Consider the following 13,458-nt stretch of genomic DNA (forward strand, 5'->3'; position numbering starts at 1 on the left):
TCTACCCTTAGCAGGAGGGCTCCTGATTACATACCTCTCCTGCTGCTGCTGCTGGCTGTCCAGCAGCAGACTGAAGGTGGCTGCTGCTGTGCACAGGTATATAAAGGCTCAGAGCCTATTATGACACGCGCAGCCAGCGTTCCATTGCCACATTCCATCTACTGCAGGCAGGATACCTGGCTGGCTGAATGTCGCTGAGAAGCTCACAGAGACCGCCATAAGCAACAGTTTAACAGAATGCCACAGACTAATCAACCAAACTTTTTGGGTTGGGTTCTCTTTTATAGTCTGCAGGCATTAAATGAAAGAAGTCAGTGTTCCAGCAGAAGGAGACAACGTTTCAGAAAAGGCATTGTAGCAAACCAAAAAAGAAATTTTAAGCGCAGCAGAGTAACCAGCGCACATACCTGTTAGCTCAGGTGAGTTTAAAAGGCTGCTGTTGATAACAAGGGCATTTGCTAAATAGATGGTGTGTGTGCAACAATATACTGAAAGGTCAATTATATTGTGCAGCTTATCTCACCACCTGTAGTTATTTAGGTGAAAGCTCCAAAATGCTTGCCTAATATGTCTGTTTATCCAAAAGGAAGTAAAAAGGGAGAGCTAGAAAGATAGCATTGCATCACATTACATGGCAATGCAATGCACAGTTGCTGAAGTTGAACCAAAATGAGCTTGTAATCTGGCTTCTGCAACTTTGAACATGAAAAATCCAATGAGGAGAAGAAAAGCAAAGCCAAAGAGTCCATCCCCAAATCCGACAAACAAGCAAAATGAACAAAAAACATTGAATTCAATTCTTTCTGATTTTAGAAACTGCATTAAAGAAGGGGTGCACCGGTCCTGGAGATACTGCAATACCAGGTCAATGCGTGGAGTGGACAGAGCAAGCTCTTTTTCCATCTCCCTGTTCTAAAAATCCATTTAATATATGGTCCCCAGATAGGGGACGTATCAGATATTAAACTGATAAGAACAGATACTACACTTGATCTTAGCCAAAAGGCCGAGAAGCGATAACCAGAATTGGTTTCAAACTACGGAGCCACCCAAGGATCCTGAAAAGTCCATTTGTGGAGATGAGCTCCTGGACTCCCGTTAAGAAGACATGTTGTCAACCTCTAGATCCCTTACATGCCTGCACTTTTCGGCTTGCTGCTGCTGCAATCCACGCGTTTTAGATCTGCATAACTCCACCTCTTTAAACACAGCACCTTCACCCCCTGCTGTTCCCACCCGCCTCAACACCGTTGGAAGGGAGGAGAACCAATTAAGGCGGGGGGTGGGGTGGAACGAGCAGCTGTCTACCCTTAGCAGGAGGGCTCCTGATTACATACCTCTCCTGCTGCTGCTGCTGCTGGCTGTCCAGCAGCAGACTGAAGGTGGCTGCTGCTGTGCACAGGTATATAAAGGCTCAGAGCCTATTATGACACGCGCAGCCAGCGTTCCATTGCCACATTCCATCTACTGCAGGCAGGATACCTGGCTGGCTGAATGTCGCTGAGAAGCTCACAGAGACCGCCATAAGCAACAGTTTAACAGAATGCCACAGACTAATCAACCAAACTTTTTGGGTTGGGTTCTCTTTTATAGTCTGCAGGCATTAAATGAAAGAAGTCAGTGTTCCAGCAGAAGGAGACAACGTTTCAGAAAAGGCATTGTAGCAAACCAAAAAAGAAATTTTAAGCGCAGCAGAGTAACCAGCGCACATACCTGTTAGCTCAGGTGAGTTTAAAAGGCTGCTGTTGATAACAAGGGCATTTGCTAAATAGATGGTGTGTGTGCAACAATATACTGAAAGGTCAATTATATTGTGCAGCTTATCTCACCACCTGTAGTTATTTAGGTGAAAGCTCCAAAATGCTTGCCTAATATGTCTGTTTATCCAAAAGGAAGTAAAAAGGGAGAGCTAGAAAGATAGCATTGCATCACATTACATGGCAATGCAATGCACAGTTGCTGAAGTTGAACCAAAATGAGCTTGTAATCTGGCTTCTGCAACTTTGAACATGAAAAATCCAATGAGGAGAAGAAAAGCAAAGCCAAAGAGTCCATCCCCAAATCCGACAAACAAGCAAAATGAACAAAAAACATTGAATTCAATTCTTTCTGATTTTAGAAACTGCATTAAAGAAGGGGTGCACCGGTCCTGGAGATACTGCAATACCAGGTCAATGCGTGGAGTGGACAGAGCAAGCTCTTTTTCCATCTCCCTGTTCTAAAAATCCATTTAATATATGGTCCCCAGATAGGGGACGTATCAGATATTAAACTGATAAGAACAGATACTACACTTGATCTTAGCCAAAAGGCCGAGAAGCGATAACCAGAATTGGTTTCAAACTACGGAGCCACCCAAGGATCCTGAAAAGTCCATTTGTGGAGATGAGCTCCTGGACTCCCGTTAAGAAGACATGTTGTCAACCTCTAGATCCCTTACATGCCTGCACTTTTCGGCTTGCTGCTGCTGCAATCCACGCGTTTTAGATCTGCATAACTCCACCTCTTTAAACACAGCACCTTCACCCCCTGCTGTTCCCACCCGCCTCAACACCGTTGGAAGGGAGGAGAACCAATTAAGGCGGGGGGTGGGGTGGAACGAGCAGCTGTCTACCCTTAGCAGGAGGGCTCCTGATTACATACCTCTCCTGCTGCTGCTGCTGCTGGCTGTCCAGCAGCAGACTGAAGGTGGCTGCTGCTGTGCACAGGTATATAAAGGCTCAGAGCCTATTATGACACGCGCAGCCAGCGTTCCATTGCCACATTCCATCTACTGCAGGCAGGATACCTGGCTGGCTGAATGTCGCTGAGAAGCTCACAGAGACCGCCATAAGCAACAGTTTAACAGAATGCCACAGACTAATCAACCAAACTTTTTGGGTTGGGTTCTCTTTTATAGTCTGCAGGCATTAAATGAAAGAAGTCAGTGTTCCAGCAGAAGGAGACAACGTTTCAGAAAAGGCATTGTAGCAAACCAAAAAAGAAATTTTAAGCGCAGCAGAGTAACCAGCGCACATACCTGTTAGCTCAGGTGAGTTTAAAAGGCTGCTGTTGATAACAAGGGCATTTGCTAAATAGATGGTGTGTGTGCAACAATATACTGAAAGGTCAATTATATTGTGCAGCTTATCTCACCACCTGTAGTTATTTAGGTGAAAGCTCCAAAATGCTTGCCTAATATGTCTGTTTATCCAAAAGGAAGTAAAAAGGGAGAGCTAGAAAGATAGCATTGCATCACATTACATGGCAATGCAATGCACAGTTGCTGAAGTTGAACCAAAATGAGCTTGTAATCTGGCTTCTGCAACTTTGAACATGAAAAATCCAATGAGGAGAAGAAAAGCAAAGCCAAAGAGTCCATCCCCAAATCCGACAAACAAGCAAAATGAACAAAAAACATTGAATTCAATTCTTTCTGATTTTAGAAACTGCATTAAAGAAGGGTTGCACCGGTCCTGGAGATACTGCAATACCAGGTCAATGCGTGGAGTGGACAGAGCAAGCTCTTTTTCCATCTCCCTGTTCTAAAAATCCATTTAATATATGGTCCCCAGATAGGGGACGTATCAGATATTAAACTGATAAGAACAGATACTACACTTGATCTTAGCCAAAAGGCCGAGAAGCGATAACCAGAATTAGTTTCAAACTACGGAGCCACCCAAGGATCCTGAAAAGTCCATTTGTGGAGATGAGCTCCTGGACTCCCGTTAAGAAGACATGTTGTCAACCTCTAGATCCCTTACATGCCTGCACTTTTCGGCTTGCTGCTGCTGCAATCCACGCGTTTTAGATCTGCATAACTCCACCTCTTTAAACACAGCACCTTCACCCCCTGCTGTTCCCACCCGCCTCAACACCGTTGGAAGGGAGGAGAACCAATTAAGGCGGGGGGTGGGGTGGAACGAGCAGCTGTCTACCCTTAGCAGGAGGGCTCCTGATTACATACCTCTCCTGCTGCTGCTGCTGCTGGCTGTCCAGCAGCAGACTGAAGGTGGCTGCTGCTGTGCACAGGTATATAAAGGCTCAGAGCCTATTATGACACGCGCAGCCAGCGTTCCATTGCCACATTCCATCTACTGCAGGCAGGATACCTGGCTGGCTGAATGTCGCTGAGAAGCTCACAGAGACCGCCATAAGCAACAGTTTAACAGAATGCCACAGACTAATCAACCAAACTTTTTGGGTTGGGTTCCCTTTTATAGTCTGCAGGCATTAAATGAAAGAAGTCAGTGTTCCAGCAGAAGGAGACAACGTTTCAGAAAAGGCATTGTAGCAAACCAAAAAAGAAATTTTAAGCGCAGCAGAGTAACCAGCGCACATACCTGTTAGCTCAGGTGAGTTTAAAAGGCTGCTGTTGATAACAAGGGCATTTGCTAAATAGATGGTGTGTGTGCAACAATATACTGAAAGGTCAATTATATTGTGCAGCTTATCTCACCACCTGTAGTTATTTAGGTGAAAGCTCCAAAATGCTTGCCTAATATGTCTGTTTATCCAAAAGGAAGTAAAAAGGGAGAGCTAGAAAGATAGCATTGCATCACATTACATGGCAATGCAATGCACAGTTGCTGAAGTTGAACCAAAATGAGCTTGTAATCTGGCTTCTGCAACTTTGAACATGAAAAATCCAATGAGGAGAAGAAAAGCAAAGCCAAAGAGTCCATCCCCAAATCCGACAAACAAGCAAAATGAACAAAAAACATTGAATTCAATTCTTTCTGATTTTTGAAACTGCATTAAAGAAGGGGTGCACCGGTCCTGGAGATACTGCAATACCAGGTCAATGCGTGGAGTGGACAGAGCAAGCTCTTTTTCCATCTCCCTGTTCTAAAAATCCATTTAATATATGGTCCCCAGATAGGGGACGTATCAGATATTAAACTGATAAGAACAGATACTACACTTGATCTTAGCCAAAAGGCCGAGAAGCGATAACCAGAATTGGTTTCAAACTACGGAGCCACCCAAGGATCCTGAAAAGTCCATTTGTGGAGATGAGCTCCTGGACTCCCGTTAAGAAGACATGTTGTCAACCTCTAGATCCCTTACATGCCTGCACTTTTCGGCTTGCTGCTGCTGCAATCCACGCGTTTTAGATCTGCATAACTCCACCTCTTTAAACACAGCACCTTCACCCCCTGCTGTTCCCACCCGCCTCAACACCGTTGGAAGGGAGGAGAACCAATTAAGGCGGGGGGTGGGGTGGAACGAGCAGCTGTCTACCCTTAGCAGGAGGGCTCCTGATTACATACCTCTCCTGCTGCTGCTGCTGCTGGCTGTCCAGCAGCAGACTGAAGGTGGCTGCTGCTGTGCACAGGTATATAAAGGCTCAGAGCCTATTATGACACGCGCAGCCAGCGTTCCATTGCCACATTCCATCTACTGCAGGCAGGATACCTGGCTGGCTGAATGTCGCTGAGAAGCTCACAGAGACCGCCATAAGCAACAGTTTAACAGAATGCCACAGACTAATCAACCAAACTTTTTGGGTTGGGTTCTCTTTTATAGTCTGCAGGCATTAAATGAAAGAAGTCAGTGTTCCAGCAGAAGGAGACAACGTTTCAGAAAAGGCATTGTAGCAAACCAAAAAAGAAATTTTAAGCGCAGCAGAGTAACCAGCGCACATACCTGTTAGCTCAGGTGAGTTTAAAAGGCTGCTGTTGATAACAAGGGCATTTGCTAAATAGATGGTGTGTGTGCAACAATATACTGAAAGGTCAATTATATTGTGCAGCTTATCTCACCACCTGTAGTTATTTAGGTGAAAGCTCCAAAATGCTTGCCTAATATGTCTGTTTATCCAAAAGGAAGTAAAAAGGGAGAGCTAGAAAGATAGCATTGCATCACATTACATGGCAATGCAATGCACAGTTGCTGAAGTTGATCCAAAATGAGCTTGTAATCTGGCTTCTGCAACTTTGAACATGAAAAATCCAATGAGGAGAAGAAAAGCAAAGCCAAAGAGTCCATCCCCAAATCCGACAAACAAGCAAAATGAACAAAAAACATTGAATTCAATTCTTTCTGATTTTAGAAACTGCATTAAAGAAGGGGTGCACCGGTCCTGGAGATACTGCAATACCAGGTCAATGCGTGGAGTGGACAGAGCAAGCTCTTTTTCCATCTCCCTGTTCTAAAAATCCATTTAATATATGGTCCCCAGATAGGGGACGTATCAGATATTAAACTGATAAGAACAGATACTACACTTGATCTTAGCCAAAAGGCCGAGAAGCGATAACCAGAATTGGTTTCAAACTACGGAGCCACCCAAGGATCCTGAAAAGTCCATTTGTGGAGATGAGCTCCTGGACTCCCGTTAAGAAGACATGTTGTCAACCTCTAGATCCCTTACATGCCTGCACTTTTCGGCTTGCTGCTGCTGCAATCCACGCGTTTTAGATCTGCATAACTCCACCTCTTTAAACACAGCACCTTCACCCCCTGCTGTTCCCACCCGCCTCAACACCGTTGGAAGGGAGGAGAACCAATTAAGGCGGGGGGTGGGGTGGAACGAGCAGCTGTCTACCCTTAGCAGGAGGGCTCCTGATTACATACCTCTCCTGCTGCTGCTGCTGCTGGCTGTCCAGCAGCAGACTGAAGGTGGCTGCTGCTGTGCACAGGTATATAAAGGCTCAGAGCCTATTATGACACGCGCAGCCAGCGTTCCATTGCCACATTCCATCTACTGCAGGCAGGATACCTGGCTGGCTGAATGTCGCTGAGAAGCTCACAGAGACCGCCATAAGCAACAGTTTAACAGAATGCCACAGACTAATCAACCAAACTTTTTGGGTTGGGTTCTCTTTTATAGTCTGCAGGCATTAAATGAAAGAAGTCAGTGTTCCAGCAGAAGGAGACAACGTTTCAGAAAAGGCATTGTAGCAAACCAAAAAAGAAATTTTAAGCGCAGCAGAGTAACCAGCGCACATACCTGTTAGCTCAAGTGAGTTTAAAAGGCTGCTGTTGATAACAAGGGCATTTGCTAAATAGATGGTGTGTGTCCAACAATATACTGAAAGGTCAATTATATTGTGCAGCTTATCTCACCACCTGTAGTTATTTAGGTGAAAGCTCCAAAATGCTTGAATAATATGTCTGTTTATCCAAAAGGAAGTAAAAAGGGAGAGCTAGAAAGATAGCATTGCATCACATTACATGGCAATGCAATGCACAGTTGCTGAAGTTGAACCAAAATGAGCTTGTAATCTGCCTTCTGCAACTTTGAACATGAAAAATCCAATGAGGAGAAGAAAAGCAAAGCCAAAGAGTCCATCCCCAAATCCGACAAACAAGCAAAATGAACAAAAAACATTGAATTCAATTCTTTCTGATTTTAGAAACTGCATTAAAGAAGGGGTGCACCGGTCCTGGAGATACTGCAATACCAGGTCAATGCGTGGAGTGGACAGAGCAAGCTCTTTTTCCATCTCCCTGTTCTAAAAATCCATTTAATATATGGTCCCCAGATAGTGGACGTATCAGATATTAAACTGATAAGAACAGATACTACACTTGATCTTAGCCAAAAGGCCGAGAAGCGATAACCAGAATTGGTTTCAAACTACGGAGCCACCCAAGGATCCTGAAAAGTCCATTTGTGGAGATGAGCTCCTGGACTCCCGTTAAGAAGACATGTTGTCAACCTCTAGATCCCTTACATGCCTGCACTTTTCGGCTTGCTGCTGCTGCGATCCACGCGTTTTAGATCTGCATAACTCCACCTCTTTAAACACAGCACCTTCACCCCCTGCTGTTCCCACCCGCCTCAACACCGTTGGAAGGGAGGAGAACCAATTAAGGCGGGGGGTGGGGTGGAACGAGCAGCTGTCTACCCTTAGCAGGAGGGCTCCTGATTACATACCTCTCCTGCTGCTGCTGCTGCTGGCTGTCCAGCAGCAGACTGAAGGTGGCTGCTGCTGTGCACAGGTATATAAAGGCTCAGAGCCTATTATGACACGCGCAGCCAGCGTTCCATTGCCACATTCCATCTACTGCAGGCAGGATACCTGGCTGGCTGAATGTCGCTGAGAAGCTCACAGAGACCGCCATAAGCAACAGTTTAACAGAATGCCACAGACTAATCAACCAAACTTTTTGGGTTGGGTTCTCTTTTATAGTCTGCAGGCATTAAATGAAAGAAGTCAGTGTTCCAGCAGAAGGAGACAACGTTTCAGAAAAGGCATTGTAGCAAACCAAAAAAGAAATTTTAAGCGCAGCAGAGTAACCAGCGCACATACCTGTTAGCTCAGGTGAGTTTAAAAGGCTGCTGTTGATAACAAGGGCATTTGCTAAATAGATGGTGTTTGTGCAACAATATACTGAAAGGTCAATTATATTGTGCAGCTTATCTCACCACCTGTAGTTATTTAGGTGAAAGCTCCAAAATGCTTGCCTAATATGTCTGTTTATCCAAAAGGAAGTAAAAAGGGAGAGCTAGAAAGATAGCATTGCATCACATTACATGGCAATGCAATGCACAGTTGCTGAAGTTGAACCAAAATGAGCTTGTAATCTGGCTTCTGCAACTTTGAACATGAAAAATCCAATGAGGAGAAGAAAAGCAAAGCCAAAGAGTCCATCCCAAAATCCGACAAACAAGCAAAATGAACAAAAAACATTGAATTCAATTCTTTCTGATTTTAGAAACTGCATTAAAGAAGGGGTGCACCGGTCCTGGAGATACTGCAATACCAGGTCAATGCGTGGAGTGGACAGAGCAAGCTCTTTTTCCATCTCCCTGTTCTAAAAATCCATTTAATATATGGTCCCCAGATAGGGGACGTATCAGATATTAAACTGATAAGAACAGATACTACACTTGATCTTAGCCAAAAGGCCGAGAAGCGATAACCAGAATTGGTTTCAAACTACGGAGCCACCCAAGGATCCTGAAAAGTCCATTTGTGGAGATGAGCTCCTGGACTCCCGTTAAGAAGACATGTTGTCAACCTCTAGATCCCTTACATGCCTGCACTTTTCGGCTTGCTGCTGCTGCAATCCACGCGTTTTAGATCTGCATAACTCCACCTCTTTAAACACAGCACCTTCACCCCCTGCTGTTCCCACCCGCCTCAACACCGTTGGAAGGGAGGAGAACCAATTAAGGCGGGGGGTGGGGTGGAACGAGCAGCTGTCTACCCTTAGCAGGAGGGCTCCTGATTACATACCTCTCCTGCTGCTGCTGCTGCTGGCTGTCCAGCAGCAGACTGAAGGTGGCTGCTGCTGTGCACAGGTATATAAAGGCTCAGAGCCTATTATGACACGCGCAGCCAGCGTTCCATTGCCACATTCCATCTACTGCAGGCAGGATACCTGGCTGGCTGAATGTCGCTGAGAAGCTCACAGAGACCGCCATAAGCAACAGTTTAACAGAATGCCACAGACTAATCAACCAAACTTTTTGGGTTGGGTTCTCTTTTATAGTCTGCAGGCATTAAATGAAAGAAGTCAGTGTTCCAGCAGAAGGAGACAACGTTTCAGAAAAGGCATTGTAGCAAACCAAAAAAGAAATTTTAAGCGCAGCAGAGTAACCAGCGCACATACCTGTTAGCTCAGGTGAGTTTAAAAGGCTGCTGTTGATAACAAGGGCATTTGCTAAATAGATGGTGTGTGTGCAACAATATACTGAAAGGTCAATTATATTGTGCAGCTTATCTCACCACCTGTAGTTATTTAGGTGAAAGCTCCAAAATGCTTGCCTAATATGTCTGTTTATCCAAAAGGAAGTAAAAAGGGAGAGCTAGAAAGATAGCATTGCATCACATTACATGGCAATGCAATGCACAGTTGCTGAAGTTGATCCAAAATGAGCTTGTAATCTGGCTTCTGCAACTTTGAACATGAAAAATCCAATGAGGAGAAGAAAAGCAAAGCCAAAGAGTCCATCCCCAAATCCGACAAACAAGCAAAATGAACAAAAAACATTGAATTCAATTCTTTCTGATTTTAGAAACTGCATTAAAGAAGGGGTGCACCGGTCCTGGAGATACTGCAATACCAGGTCAATGCGTGGAGTGGACAGAGCAAGCTCTTTTTCCATCTCCCTGTTCTAAAAATCCATTTAATATATGGTCCCCAGATAGGGGACGTATCAGATATTAAACTGATAAGAACAGATACTACACTTGATCTTAGCCAAAAGGCCGAGAAGCGATAACCAGAATTGGTTTCAAACTACGGAGCCACCCAAGGATCCTGAAAAGTCCATTTGTGGAGATGAGCTCCTGGACTCCCGTTAAGAAGACATGTTGTCAACCTCTAGATCCCTTACATGCCTGCACTTTTCGGCTTGCTGCTGCTGCAATCCACGCGTTTTAGATCTGCATAACTCCACCTCTTTAAACACAGCACCTTCACCCCCTGCTGTTCCCACCCGCCTCAACACCGTTGGAAGGGAGGAGAACCAATTAAGGCGGGGGGTGGGGTGGAACGAGCAGCTGTCTACCCTTAGCAGGAGGGCTCCTGATTACATACCTCTCCTGCTGCTGCTGCTGCTGGCTGTCCAGCAGCAGACTGAAGGTGGCTGCTGCTGTGCACAGGTATATAAAGGCTCAGAGCCTATTATGACACGCGCAGCCAGCGTTCCATTGCCACATTCCATCTACTGCAGGCAGGATACCTGGCTGGCTGAATGTCGCTGAGAAGCTCACAGAGACCGCCATAAGCAACAGTTTAACAGAATGCCACAGACTAATCAACCAAACTTTTTGGGTTGGGTTCTCTTTTATAGTCTGCAGGCATTAAATGAAAGAAGTCAGTGTTCCAGCAGAAGGAGACAACGTTTCAGAAAAGGCATTGTAGCAAACCAAAAAAGAAATTTTAAGCGCAGCAGAGTAACCAGCGCACATACCTGTTAGCTCAAGTGAGTTTAAAAGGCTGCTGTTGATAACAAGGGCATTTGCTAAATAGATGGTGTGTGTGCAACAATATACTGAAAGGTCAATTATATTGTGCAGCTTATCTCACCACCTGTAGTTATTTAGGTGAAAGCTCCAAAATGCTTGCCTAATATGTCTGTTTATCCAAAAGGAAGTAAAAAGGGAGAGCTAGAAAGATAGCATTGCATCACATTACATGGCAATGCAATGCACAGTTGCTGAAGTTGAACCAAAATGAGCTTGTAATCTGGCTTCTGCAACTTTGAACATGAAAAATCCAATGAGGAGAAGAAAAGCAAAGCCAAAGAGTCCATCCCCAAATCCGACAAACAAGCAAAATGAACAAAAAACATTGAATTCAATTCTTTCTGATTTTAGAAACTGCATTAAAGAAGGGGTGCACCGGTCCTGGAGATACTGCAATACCAGGTCAATGCGTGGAGTGGACAGAGCAAGCTCTTTTTCCATCTCCCTGTTCTAAAAATCCATTTAATATATGGTCCCCAGATAGGGGACGTATCAGATATTAAACTGATAAGAACAGATACTACACTTGATCTTAGCCAAAAGGCCGAGAAGCGATAACCAGAATTGGTTTCAAACTACGGAGCCACCCAAGGATCCTGAAAAGTCCATTTGTGGAGATGAGCTCCTGGACTCCCGTTAAGAAGACATGTTGTCAACCTCTAGATCCCTTACATGCCTGCACTTTTCGGCTTGCTGCTGCTGCAATCCACGCGTTTTAGATCTGCATAACTCCACCTCTTTAAACACATCACCTTCACCCCCTGCTGTTCCCACCCGCCTCAACACCGTTGGAAGGGAGGAGAACCAATTAAGGCGGGGGGTGGGGTGGAACGAGCAGCTGTCTACCCTTAGCAGGAGGGCTCCTGATTACATACCTCTCCTGCTGCTGCTGCTGCTGGCTGTCCAGCAGCAGACTGAAGGTGGCTGCTGCTGTGCACAGGTATATAAAGGCTCAGAGCCTATTATGACACGCGCAGCCAGCGTTCCATTGCCACATTCCATCTACTGCAGGCAGGATACCTGGCTGGCTGAATGTCGCTGAGAAGCTCACAGAGACCGCCATAAGCAACAGTTTAACAGAATGCCACAGACTAATCAACCAAACTTTTTGGGTTGGGTTCTCTTTTATAGTCTGCAGGCATTAAATGAAAGAAGTCAGTGTTCCAGCAGAAGGAGACAACGTTTCAGAAAAGGCATTGTAGCAAACCAAAAAAGAAATTTTAAGCGCAGCAGAGTAACCAGCGCACATACCTGTTAGCTCAGGTGAGTTTAAAAGGCTGCTGTTGATAACAAGGGCATTTGCTAAATAGATGGTGTGTGTGCAACAATATTCTGAAAATTCAATTATATTGTGCAGCTTATCTCACCACCTGTAGTTATTTAGGTGAAAGCTCCATAATGCTTGCCTAATATGTCTGTTTATCCAAAAGGAAGTAAAAAGGGAGAGCTAGAAAGATAGCATTGCATCACATTACATGGCAATGCAATGCACAGTTGCTGAAGTTGAACCAAAATGAGCTTGTAATCTGGCTTCTGCAACTTTGAACATGAAAAATCCAATGAGGAGAAGAAAAGCAAAGCCAAAGAGTCCATCCCCAAATCCGACAAACAAGCAAAATGAACAAAAAACATTGAATTCAATTCTTTCTGATTTTAGAAACTGCATTAAAGAAGGGGTGCACCGGTCCTGGAGATACTGCAATACCAGGTCAATGCGTGGAGTGGACAGAGCAAGCTCTTTTTCCATCTCCCTGTTCTAAAAATCCATTTAATATATGGTCCCCAGATAGGGGACGTATCAGATATTAAACTGATAAGAACAGATACTACACTTGATCTTAGCCAAAAGGCCGAGAAGCGATAACCAGAATTGGTTTCAAACTACGGAGCCACCCAAGGATCCTGAAAAGTCCATTTGTGGAGATGAGCTCCTGGACTCCCGTTAAGAAGACATGTTGTCAACCTCTAGATCCCTTACATGCCTGCACTTTTCGGCTTGCTGCTGCTGCAATCCACGCGTTTTAGATCTGCATAACTCCACCTCTTTAAACACAGCACCTTCACCCCCTGCTGTTCCCACCCGCCTCAACACCGTTGGAAGGGAGGAGAACCAATTAAGGCGGGGGGTGGGGTGGAACGAGCAGCTGTCTACCCTTAGCAGGAGGGCTCCTGATTACATACCTCTCCTGCTGCTGCTGCTGCTGGCTGTCCAGCAGCAGACTGAAGGTGGCTGCTGCTGTGCACAGGTATATAAAGGCTCAGAGCCTATTATGACACGCGCAGCCAGCGTTCCATTGCCACATTCCATCTACTGCAGGCAGGATACCTGGCTGGCTGAATGTCGCTGAGAAGCTCACAGAGACCGCCATAAGCAACAGTTTAACAGAATGCCACAGACTAATCAACCAAACTTTTTGGGTTGGGTTCTCTTTTATAGTCTGCAGGCATTAAATGAAAGAAGTCAGTGTTCCAGCAGAAGGAGACAACGTTTCAGAAAAGGCATTGTAGCAAACCAAAAAAGAAATTTTAAGCGCAGCAGAGTAACCAG

At 45.0% G+C, this 13,458-nt stretch overlaps 10 non-coding genes across 10 annotated transcripts; all 10 read right to left on the bottom strand.

Annotated features, from left to right (window-relative positions):
* Positions 1-827: 827 nt before the first annotated feature.
* Positions 828-1,018, bottom strand: LOC141228345 (U2 spliceosomal RNA). Its single transcript, XR_012295260.1, has one exon. It is a non-coding gene; the product is annotated as a U2 spliceosomal RNA (small nuclear RNA).
* Positions 1,019-2,133: 1,115 nt separating this feature from the next.
* LOC141228357 (U2 spliceosomal RNA) lies at positions 2,134-2,324 on the bottom strand. Its single transcript, XR_012295271.1, has one exon. It is a non-coding gene; the product is annotated as a U2 spliceosomal RNA (small nuclear RNA).
* A 1,115-nt stretch (positions 2,325-3,439) lies between these two features.
* Positions 3,440-3,630, bottom strand: LOC141228180 (U2 spliceosomal RNA). The gene has a single exon (XR_012295100.1). It is a non-coding gene; the product is annotated as a U2 spliceosomal RNA (small nuclear RNA).
* A 1,115-nt stretch (positions 3,631-4,745) lies between these two features.
* LOC141228368 (U2 spliceosomal RNA) lies at positions 4,746-4,936 on the bottom strand. The gene has a single exon (XR_012295279.1). It is a non-coding gene; the product is annotated as a U2 spliceosomal RNA (small nuclear RNA).
* A 1,115-nt stretch (positions 4,937-6,051) lies between these two features.
* Positions 6,052-6,242, bottom strand: LOC141228380 (U2 spliceosomal RNA). The gene has a single exon (XR_012295281.1). It is a non-coding gene; the product is annotated as a U2 spliceosomal RNA (small nuclear RNA).
* Positions 6,243-7,357: 1,115 nt separating this feature from the next.
* LOC141228292 (U2 spliceosomal RNA) lies at positions 7,358-7,548 on the bottom strand. Its single transcript, XR_012295207.1, has one exon. It is a non-coding gene; the product is annotated as a U2 spliceosomal RNA (small nuclear RNA).
* Positions 7,549-8,663: 1,115 nt separating this feature from the next.
* LOC141228392 (U2 spliceosomal RNA) lies at positions 8,664-8,854 on the bottom strand. Its single transcript, XR_012295282.1, has one exon. It is a non-coding gene; the product is annotated as a U2 spliceosomal RNA (small nuclear RNA).
* Positions 8,855-9,969: 1,115 nt separating this feature from the next.
* LOC141228403 (U2 spliceosomal RNA) lies at positions 9,970-10,160 on the bottom strand. Its single transcript, XR_012295289.1, has one exon. It is a non-coding gene; the product is annotated as a U2 spliceosomal RNA (small nuclear RNA).
* Positions 10,161-11,275: 1,115 nt separating this feature from the next.
* On the bottom strand, positions 11,276-11,466 carry LOC141228415 (U2 spliceosomal RNA). Its single transcript, XR_012295299.1, has one exon. It is a non-coding gene; the product is annotated as a U2 spliceosomal RNA (small nuclear RNA).
* A 1,115-nt stretch (positions 11,467-12,581) lies between these two features.
* LOC141228426 (U2 spliceosomal RNA) lies at positions 12,582-12,772 on the bottom strand. The gene has a single exon (XR_012295307.1). It is a non-coding gene; the product is annotated as a U2 spliceosomal RNA (small nuclear RNA).
* Positions 12,773-13,458: the final 686 nt, after the last annotated feature.

This window comes from Phyllobates terribilis, unplaced genomic scaffold (assembly GCF_046119375.1).
Source record: "Phyllobates terribilis strain yellow unplaced genomic scaffold, ASM4611937v1 Scaffold_437__1_contigs__length_1545540, whole genome shotgun sequence".
NCBI classification, from domain to species: Eukaryota; Metazoa; Chordata; class Amphibia; order Anura; family Dendrobatidae; genus Phyllobates; species Phyllobates terribilis.